Source organism: Falco punctatus, assembly GCF_963210335.1.
Source record: "Falco punctatus genome assembly, chromosome: 9".
Classification (NCBI taxonomy): domain Eukaryota; kingdom Metazoa; phylum Chordata; class Aves; order Falconiformes; family Falconidae; genus Falco; species Falco punctatus.
In genome coordinates, this window is record NC_137589.1 from 45,790,709 (window position 1) to 45,801,913 (window position 11,205).

Genomic DNA, 11,205 nt, shown 5'->3' on the forward strand with positions numbered 1-11,205 from the left:
AATTCCTGGGCCACGGCTCTCTGCGAAGGTGCCGGGACACATGGGGCAGGCGTGACGCTGGCAGCAGGGATTCACAAGGCTTCCATAGTGTCCGGGTGGCAGTCACATCCCAGTGCCCAAAAAAGCAGCATATGGTAAGAGCAGAATTTGGGACAAAACCTGCCAATTCCAGTCGGCGCTACCCCTCTAGCAGGTGGGCAACCTGCAGAGGCACTGGCATAGAAAGAACCATCACAGCCATGAAAGGAGGTTGTCCCCTGTCCCCAAGCTGGTGTGACAGGGAAGAAAAAGCTGCCCCAGCTCTGCCACTGCATCCCAGGCTCTGCGGAGCAGCACGGTGCCTGTGCTCCGCTGGGCACTCAGGATGCTCGTGGGTCCCAGGGGTCCCTGCCAGCCCTGCCTGATGGCACCCTCTGCCATCAGCCGCGGCAGCTGTCACCCACGTTTTCTACAAGCTGTTGGACTCCTCAGGTCACAGGGACCCTCCTGCAGGCCACCACCTCTGCTAGCCTCCATCGGTGACGTTGGATAGGTGAATGTGTTCCCCTGGAGAGCCTCTGTCCGTCGTGACCCGTGACTTTCGCCCCGCAGCGCTCGTTTCCCTGGCCTCGCTCGCACCCACGGTCCCAAGGCGATCCCTAAGAGCTAACTTCATTTTTCTCTACGACTGTTTTAGCCCGTAGGTACTCGCACTGTCCTTGTTGACTGATGAGAATAATTAGTCTCTGGTCCTTTAATAGCACATCTTCTCTTTTAAAGACTGTATCGCTTATAGCACTCTTTTAATCTATAGAGAGGGAAACAGTCGCGTTTAATTAATTGCTCCCTAAATAAACTAATTACTGCCAGCAATTTCGGCACACTTTGCATGCAGTTCAAACGCTTGTGCAGAGATCTGAGAGGCAAGCTACCCAGTCTAATGACAAGAAATGAAAGCACAGGGGCAAAATACAGTTTATCTTTAGAGTGTCTACTTATGGCTGTTATTGTTTAATTATTACAGACCGTATTGGTTAGTACTGAACAGTCTGTGTCATGGTTCCTGTTAGTTTTTCCTCAAGGTTGCTTGGACTATGTGCAAAAGATACTGAAAAGCTATGCCAGGAAAAAAAAAAACAATTTTAGCTTTTTATTACTTTTATGGGTCAAATGTCACTGTCTAGCGATTTATCATTGTGTCCTTCTTCAGAAATACGAACAACTACAGAGGTTCTTTGCTTGGGCCATTCATTTTGGTCTCTACGCCTGGGCTCCTGCGCTGCAATAAACAGCCTTGGTGCTTCCCAGGGAGTATGTCAAAGCAATTCTCCGCTCATCTGAGCCCAGGACAGAAGTGAGAAAAAACAATGTTATAACAAGGACTTTGCAAATACTTGGGCCGCCTTGTTTTCCAGTTTAGTATAGAGTTTGTTTTCCAGACTCTAACAGAAGCTCTGCTTACTTGAAGAGCAATTCTGTGAAGACCAGTTACCTATGAACGAGACAATGTTTTTAATAATATATTTCTATATTGCAGTGATGCGCAAGACCTCCAAGATCGTAAGCACGGTCTCATCATGCTAGGGGCTGTCCAAACACAGAGCACAAAGAGCTGTGATGCTTTTCACAACGTAATTTTTTACAGAAGCAAAGTGCTAATTAGTACCTGCCGTTTGGAAGTCAGTTGATAGCCTCAAGAGGTGGCAGCTGGCCAGCCACAACTTTTATCAACCCCTCTTGCCATTTGGGAAGTGTCCTCTGCCTGCCAAGTCTGTGGGATAAACAGACCGACAGCAGCCAGGAGCCAAATAATTTGTAGGTTTTAAGTACAGGGTTCAGGTTATAATCACCTGCCCTCCTCCGCCACCATCAGCGGGTTACTCTCAGTGTAAATCCTTCCATGAGTTCATGTATTCACACTCCTGCACCCAAAAATTCTTGATTTCCTCACGCTTGACTCAGGACTCGGGATCAAGCTGCCCAGGAATATTGTATGATCTTCATCAAGCTTTTCATCCCCACCTCCAGCTTGCTCCACCCCCAAAGAGCAATTCATGATGCACTGCCATCAGGGGAGGGCAGGTTCCCATCTGGTTGTCACGACCCTGAGGACATCTTCCATCTGCAAGCCCCCTTCACCAAGGGGCTACGTGACCACACACCACAACCAAACCTGACAATTGCTGGGAGCAATGGGCTGCTGAGACAGTGCCCGGCTCTCTGCCCATATTCCCAGTGCTCTGCCAGCCTGGGGGACAGCAGTGCTGTTTCTAGGCTGCCTCTTTCAGCAACTGTAGTTTGATGGACATGACGCACACCAAGCGCATGGCCTCACAGGGATGCAATAAAATACACATATACCCAAAACAGGGTAGCAGAGGGCACTTAATGTCACCAAAGGACCCCGTGGCTTCTGCCGGTGCTTCGCTCCACCAGGGAAACACAGCGTTAGGGCTCTGATAAACCACCCCCACGCGTTCCATGGGCACATGCCATGCAGCTTCTGCCTATGGCAGACCCTGGGAGTGGGTTTAGGTGTGGGACAGTGACAACACCACCTTGTCATCACCTGCCAAATACTGTCTTTTTCCATTCCGAAGGGCAGGGCCTTGTTGTTTGCTGCTCCCCGGTATTTGTTTTTGCTTTAAGCTCCCCAGCAGTAAATAGGACCCCACGTGTGCAGCTGTGTAGGCGGAGGCTTACCTCCTTGTAGCGACAGCTGCTTCTTCGTCCTGATGGACCTTTTCCCCACAATTATGGAGGTGCCTTCTCTTGGACACTCTCCAAGCTGATCCCAAATATTCATGACAGTAGCCTGAAGGGTCTCCACCGCATCCTCCTCCTCCTCTCGCTGGGACATGAGTACACGCTCACAGCACCTCAGCCACCTTCACTGGATTTAAATGCAAACTTTTTGTTTAGGTGAGAACAGCAGCCTGATCCCTGGGTTCATGCTCTTCCGTAGCAGCCTTTCTTCCCACTGCTTTAATAACCCATGATGCAGGAACCAGCCAGCTCATGAACGCAGCCCGAACAACTGCCCATAACCGAGACCTTGCTTGGTGTCCCTCGTGCCCCTCCTGCACCTACTGCCGTGGCTTCCAGCACTGATTCAGGCAGGTGCGGAGCTGAGGACACCCCAGGGCTAGGACTGCCATGTGTTACTCAGAGGTTTCTGTCCTTGAAGGCAACAACCTCAGAGCACCAAGGGCTGCATCTGCATAACAGTTAACAAAGTAGCAACAGAGAGAAACTGCTTCTTAAATAACTGGTTTTAACATGAACAGATGAATTACCCAGTGCCATGCGTCAGCGTGCTCCACGCCTGCTGTGTTCAATATCCAAGCCCGTGACCGGCACCGTACGCCGAGGGTCAGGGATGATGCCAGCCTCAGCCAGAGCAACCTGGGTCAGAGATGCTCGGGGGGAACGTGCCCTCGAAGGCTGCTCTGTGGTAGGGCTTGCCTGGCACATCACAGCACATCACGGCACATCACACCCGCCAGCTTGTGCCTCTGCACCGACGTGATGTGCCAGAGCTGTTGGAATGTGATCCTGCACAGCCGCTGCTTCGAATGAACTTGCCAATTAAAGGAGATATAAAAGGTTATAGAGAGGCAAGGGTGAGTTTAAGAATGGTGGCTTTTTTCCTTTAAAAGGCACGGATTCCTCCTGCCCCTTTACACAGGGTAGCCCTCACCCCAGAGGCATCAGCTTTGAGGGGCTGCTGGCCTGAAGGGGGCATGGGAGGACCTGGGGCAATAATCCTTCCAGTGGCATCTGGGCCATGGTGGGAATCACGTGGAGCCTTCTGGCACAGCCTTGGAGAGCCAAAGAGCCCGTACCTCCTGGAAACACCTTCCTCTTCAAGCTTATTGACTCCTTTCAGGTTGTTTAGAGGTCTGTAGGGCAAACACTCCCTGTATGGAAGCCATGTTGAGTTTTCTGGAGAAAATCATGTTTATCCACCATTTCTACTTTTATTAGACGTTCTGCTGGCTTGTCTGTTACAAGCTCCAAGCATGCAGGGCCTGCAGCCTTTGTCATTCAACACACCAACCCTTTTGCTAAGCTGATAAAGCTGCATCTTCAAACTCCTCAGGCTCTTTTGGCCCCATGTCCTCTCCTGGATTGGCTCCTCTTGATGCTGATCCTGGCTTGCTGTGTAATCTTCAGGAAGCAGCTTAGTGCCAGAAAGCAATGGCTAGAGGAAAAGGAACAAGAAAGGCTGGCAGCATCAAAGAGCAGAGCCCCACGCAGAAGGGCTCAGCACCAACCCACACTCCTGACAACTCACATGGCAGACAGCCCTTCCCCTGGACCCATGCCCACAGCAGATTCCAGCTCCTTTTGCTGTTGTTTCCTACCAAACTGAAGAACTCTTTCCCACCACCCTGGAGACACGAGAGGTTACTCCATAAAATTTAAGATGGGTCCTGTAAAATCAGGGCTTGCAGGTAATATGGGAGGGCACTGCAGGTGTCCTACACCTGAAGGACAAAAACTGGACCTGGTGTGTTCTTAAATGATAAAGCAGATCTTTCCTTACTGCATTTTGGTATTCTCCATCACATGTCAAATAATGAAGCATGGAAAGATGTCTGCTTCAGCTCACAGGGAGAGAGACAGGAGAGAAAACGAGTAGATGGATGGTCCTCCCATGGTGAAGGGCATCTGGAAGGCCAGGAGGGAGCTGAAAGAGCCATGGGCTGGGAACATCACCCACAGGTGAGGATGGGTAGAGGAAGCCACTGATGGAGACTTAGAGCTCGGGGGTAGCACCTGCTGGGAAGAAAAGAGCCATCACCATGATAAGACTGGAGCAAGCCTGCCGTGCCTCTCCTGCAGAGCAGGTTAGAGCAGAGTTTATCCCGCTTGGAGCATCTTTTGCAGGGACATGTGCATCTGTGTTACACTGCGTGGAGATGGTTATTGCAAAGCCACTTTATTTATGGTGTTTTTATTGGCAGGGGAGTGGGAGTACAATACAATTTTAGCCACTCTGATGTCTCCATCTCCCTTACATCCCACCTCCATTTCTAGAGCAGTTTTTTCTTCAAATTACATGATTCCTCAAACTGTACAAGGGACTTTTTGTACCTGAAGTGGTACAAGATTAGCTAGATGGTCTTGCTGAGCAGGTTCAGGTGTGGGCAGTTCTGGGAGAGCTGATGACTATGTCTGCACCACCATCACCAGTCCTGCAGGCAGCGGTATCTCTTTGCACATGGCAGAAACTGGGTAGGGCCAAGATCTGCACGAAGCTCAGCTAGGATGAGCTTGAGCGTGAAGAACGATGCACTTCATACCATGATCTGCAGGAAGCCCAGCTCTCAGTCGTGAGCAGGGTCAGTGACTTTTTTCCAGCACTTTTTTTTGACCAGTTTAGAAAGATCCTGTTGAAGATCAGGGAGAGTCTCCAGAGCTACCGAGCCAGAGACCACCACCCGGTTATGCACCACTTCTCAAAGCTAATACAAATATCTCACACCTCCCACTGGCACTATCCACTGGATCACACAACCTTTATAAACAAACTCGGAGAACGCCTTTTGTCTCTTCCTGTCCTTTTCAGATATTTTGAGTATTTGTGGCAATCTCTCCTGTTTATATAACAAAGCCACAGCCCAGTGTTTGTGGCACCATATCCATGGTAACCTTAATATAGCATGCACAGGCAACTAGATTTCATTAGGTGGCTCAGCTGCAGCAGCACTGGGGAGGGAATTTCTCTGGGCTGCTGAGCTGCACAAACAGCCTGGAGGGTAGGGACCTGGCTGCCAACCCGGCCTTGAGCTCCTGGCGAGGCAGCACCTCCCAAAGAGCAAACGATGCTCTCCTTTGGCTAACTTTGGACTTTCTCCTGCTTTCTTACCACCAACTCACCATGGCACAGCCCATCCACCTGCCCACCGCTCTGCAGAAGAGCTGCAGTGCACAGCTGGACCACGAGGAGAGGCAGAAGAGATGGGAGCTGCTCAGCTTCCTCCATGCGTGGCCATCCTTACCTCCACTGCTGGAGCAGGAGCAGTGGGACTGAGCCATAAAGAGCAGCTGAGGTCCAATTCTGTCCCCAGGTCAGGGAGACTCCTCCAGTGGCAGTGGGGAAGTCCAACCGCATGGCTGGGTCCCTTCAGATGCAGTCCTCATGGGGGATGAGGCAGGGGGCATTGCTTGCTGCAAAAGAGAGAAAAACTTGGTCCTGAAGAAGGCAAAAAAATAACACCCCCCCCAAAAAAAAAAAAAAACAAAAACAAAAAAAACCAAACCCAAAAAAACAGGCTAGGAGAGAGAAAGAAGTAGGGATAAGCAGAGGCTTAACAAGGGCGACATTACAGCATTAGTTTCTCTTGTGCTGTAGGGCACAAACAGGGAGGAGAGAATGGCTCTTCCTACCCACTGCTACTGGGTCACAACCTCCTCCCAGTATCCCGTCTCAGTTGGTACCCAGCACACCTGTGGGTTAAATAGCAACTGCTGCAGTCACAGGTGGAGATTTCCATGCAAAACAATGCAGCTGAGGTAGCCACCCTGATCATTCCCCCTGGCCCAGCAAGGCTCAGGTGACACAGGGACACTAAATACTCACCTGGGCCTCTCCTGGGCAAATGCAAACTCAGGTCTGCAGCCCCAGCACCCTCTCAGTGCACGACAAAGCCAACGAGCAGCCTGCAGATCCCTTGTGATTTGTGATGGACCGGGGCTGAGCAAAAATGATCCTTTTAAAAGGGTGATTTAAAATTACCCCAGCCCTGGGGTGCCTATCGAACGGTTCCTGTGAGCCACAGGGCTGGGCCAGCCTCTGCAGCTCTGGTACAAAGGCTGAGGGGTAGACGTGGCCAAAGAAACGGCACACAGCATTGATCAGGGCAGGGGTCCCGGGGACAATTGCCCATCCATGCAAGCATCTCCCCACGTGCCAGCCCTCTCTTCTCCTACCGCGTCAGGTCCAGCCTGAGTCAGATGCTGCCTAACCTCGTCAGTGCTGAGGCAAATTCGATCCTGGTGCTGGGGACCGGGGCTGCGAATGGCAGAGCCCCCGGGGCACAGAGAGCTGCACCAGCCGAGGGCGAGCAGCCAGCCAGCTTCCCTTCCCTCCCTGCCCTCACCCAAATTGAATTTCCATTATGTTAGCGAGGCAATAGATTATAGCTCGGAGGGGTGCTGCCTGCTTCCATCCCTAATTGGGTGCATCAATTGTGTTTAAACCTACTTACCTGTAAGTCAGTCTTTGTTCCAGGCAGGCAGCCCTCGACTCCTGCCGATGGAGGCAGCTGCTTCCCCCAGCTCCCCCCCACCAATGTCAGGCACTGCTGCTTTCAGGGCTCTGGAAACCACTGCTTATCTCCCTGTAGGGCTGGCTTTGCTTCCAGGGGCATTAGTGGCAATGAAAGGCCACGGTACTTTTAGCACGACGCCAGGAGGGTTTGGACATGCGGCTCTGCAGAGGATGGGGACAGCAACACCCGGTGGGGGATTAATGCTGCTGGGGCAGGTTTGTACAGCATCCAGCACAGCCCGGCTGGGGCCTAGGGGACTCAGCTGAGCACCGTCCATTAAAAATAGCCCTTCTCCAGGGCTCGCAGCATACTCCAGGTATTCCCTGTGCATTAAAGCATCCTTAGCTCTTTCCTGCCAGGGGGTTTGGCAGGCTCTGCCGGGAGCAGGCTGGCGGGGGGTGTGGGGACACCTCAGCCTTGTCTCAGGATGCTCCTATGATAGCACCAGAGCAATCGTGACAGCATTAGCTCTGGCAAGAGCTTGCAGGTGGGCAGCAAGCTGCTGCTGCTGCTGCTCTGCCTTCGAGGAAAGAGGCTGAACCCACAGCTCCCATCCCGCAGCCCTCCTGGTGCTCCTCCCAGCAGCCGGCCCACGGGAAGCTGCTCTGTGTCAGCCCTGAGCGGTCGGAGCTCCGGAGTCAGGAAACTGGCATTTCTACATCTCCTTGAAGTCTTAAAATAAATACCCAGAGCAATGAGTGGAAAGCTGGATCCTCACTCCTCGCCTGGATTTATGAGCAATGACTGGGGAGAAACTGAAGGCTGGAGAGAGAGATATATACATTTTTTTTTTAATTTTTAAATAAATTCTCACTGCTTATCTGCAAAGTTCAGCTGTTTTCAAGCTGACCTGCCCGTGTTATACTGTTCCACTGCAAATTCCTTCTGTACAGGAAAGCTCAGGAGCTCCACTTGCACATGCCAGCAACCTGGGGCTTCATCTCTAATAGATGGAGGCAGAACTCGTCAGCCAAGGATCCCCTCCCCCGCTCCGGTGAGGATCACTTGCCTTCCTGCCATGCTGGCAGTTCAGCTTCTTTCCCTTTACAAGGAGGAAACAAAGCCAAGAGAGAAGTGGGTGAATCTGTGCTTGGAGGAGGTCAGAAATGGGGCAAGGGAAAAATCTGTTCTCAGGGGCTTCTGTAAGGCAGCCAGGGCTGGAGGATGAGGGACATCCATCTGATGCTTTCGGACAAGGATCTCAGAACACAGTGCACCCAGGAATGAGCCCAGGAGCCTCAGGCAAAGGTGGGGATGCTGCTTCCCCCTTCAGGAAGAAGAGCAGAGCCATGGATCGGCTGAGGTGCAGACCCAGCTCCTCAGGCAGAGAGGGACATATGGCTCACACCTCCAGCCAGTATGACCCCAAGAGCTGTCATGGTGGAAACCTTCCCAGGTGGCTCTCATGACCTCCTGCATGTTACCTGGACATGTGCTTTTAAAGCTGACACCACCAGCAGCGGGATGGCTGGTGTGGGGCCAGGCTGTGTGCCCGTGGGGCACGGGATGGAGCCAAGGGATGCGGTCATCTGGGAGAGCTCAGCTCTCCGGCTTTCTTTCTGTTTTGGCATTTTGCCTGATAAAACTAAATGACAGACCAAAACCTCTAACCAGCAGGTCACCCAACAAGGAGAGACACTCCGGATCAATTGCTGTGTTCCTGAGTAACGGTTGTGTCTTAGGACAGTAAAACCTCATCAAATTTAACGTAGAGATGCACACATTGATGATTCATTAAAACACCCGGGCACTGAGCTGAATCTATTTCCTCTCATTACGCAGGGCTAGGAGATGTGGATCTGTCCCTGTAACATTGCTGCAAGGACCACGAGAGAAACTCAAGACCCAGCGGGGACTGGAGGGGACTCCACACAGAAGGCATCTGAGAGCATCGCTTGTCACGTGAGCCGGCATTAATAAAACAAGACCACAAACTCGGAGGCTAAAGCAAGGCAGTGTGCATGTATCAGAGAGCTTGAGGCAGTTCATTAGAATTCCAATTAACATAGAAAACTTAATAACCAAAAAAGAATACGTCAGACTTTAACAAATAAGAAGAGGGAAGGGAAGAAACAAAAGGTATCTTTAAACTAAAAAGCCAAAGCTGCTACAAAAGCAAAGAAATAACCAATATTTAACATCTCCAAAGGTTCAGGAAGGCACAACCTTCAATGGGAGCCAAACCAGGGTGAGGGAGGAGCTGGGCTTGACATGGGAATCCTTATTTTTGCTTAAACGCTGTGCTGGGTTTGGAAAGGCCAGAAGTAATTCACACAAAGGGAAAAAAAAAAAAAAAAAAAGAAGAGAGGAGAAGAGTTTAATTTCTGGCTGTTTGGTGGAAATCAGCATTTTTTCTGGCATTTAGCTATGCAGGGAAAATATTTCAAACACCATCAATATTACTTAGTGCCTGGGAGCTCAGGCAAGGCCCTGCTCATGATCAGGGCTCCTTTGTGCTAATTGCATCATTAGAAAACACAAAAGCCAATCTCAAAGCCTGCAGCATCTCCCCTTTGCCTTCTTATTCCTGAATTACCCAACATCATGGGATAATTATCTAAATAATCAGTGCAGGGTGGATAGTCTCCCCTTGTCCCATCCCAGAGCAATCTCATCTGAAAGGAGAAGCACACCCCAGGTGCTGGTCACCTGATGCTATACTCTGTACCACACGGATGAGCAACTCCGAGGAGGAAAAGACGAGTGGACAGGGACATTCACCCACACCCGGGTCACCACGTCCTCAGCAGCCGCATGACCAGAGACCTCGGGCAGCACTGCTGGGCTCCTGTTTCTCTCGGGTGCTCTCAGGGGTGAAATTTGGGCAATGCCAGCACCGCAAACCCCCCGGGGCTGCCGTGGGGAGGGGACCATCCCCTGGCACTGCTGGATGGGGGAGAGCAGCCTGGAGCTGCCAGGGCAGGAGGCTGAGAAAGGCTGAATTCAGTTCCCATGACAGTTATTTACCAGAGTTGTAGTTTTCCACCTGGAAAAGTAAATTGACCCTCCGAGGTGCTCTCCACAGGCAGTACATCCCCGTGGGCTCTTTTGGAGGAGGACAGGAGGAGGTGCTCACACTCCCGGCAGTAAGCACCCTTCCTTGCTGCAGTCCCCATCAGCTGCCTCCTCTGGCCATCTTGGCTGAGTCTGTTCGTGCTCCCTGCATCATCCAAGGCACTCCGATGAACGATACAGCACGCTGCTCATAACATGCCCTTCATTCTAATTTTCTTCCCTGATTTCTCTGAGTATTAACAAGCCGGCATGACTCTGCCCCAGTTTGTACCCATTCTGTCTGCGGCTGCTGGGAGCCCCTGGGGTTGTCTCCAATGCTGGGGTGCGCAGGGAAGACTCTGTGAGATGCCAGGACCCCAGCTCAGCACTGCCAGACCCTGCTAAAATAAACTTTTACAGCATTTTCTTGGAGGTGTGATCACGATTACATGCAAAACTATTATTAACAGGTTAAAAAACGGATGGAGGCTGACGTGGGAAGAGAACAGCTACCTCCCACACTGTCTCCAGCTGAGCTCTCAGGCTGGCATGCTAGAGGAGGAAGCACCATTGCCACTACCCAAAACATGAGAAGGACATGTCCTCTCCTGGAACCCTTCCTCTGGACCTGCTCTGACACCCACGACAACTCCGACAAATGACACTGCAGTCGGCTCGGAGAGGTTAATTTTCAACCCAGCAGTGACTCAAGGACCACGGGGCTCTGAGTTGCTTGACTCGGCTCAGTTTTCAGCAACATCTCATGCAAACGTGTCCCCGAGGAGGCCAGCCTCCAAAAATAAACAAACACAGGAATGGCTCCGTGGGCTTCATGCCACTGGTGGGGTCTTTGGGAGGGAACATGCAGCTGGAAGGGTCCCCGTGGTGCAGCCTGGACCTTGGCACAGCCTGAACAGCACACTGCAAGAGGCTTGGGGGGAGCCAAGGGGTC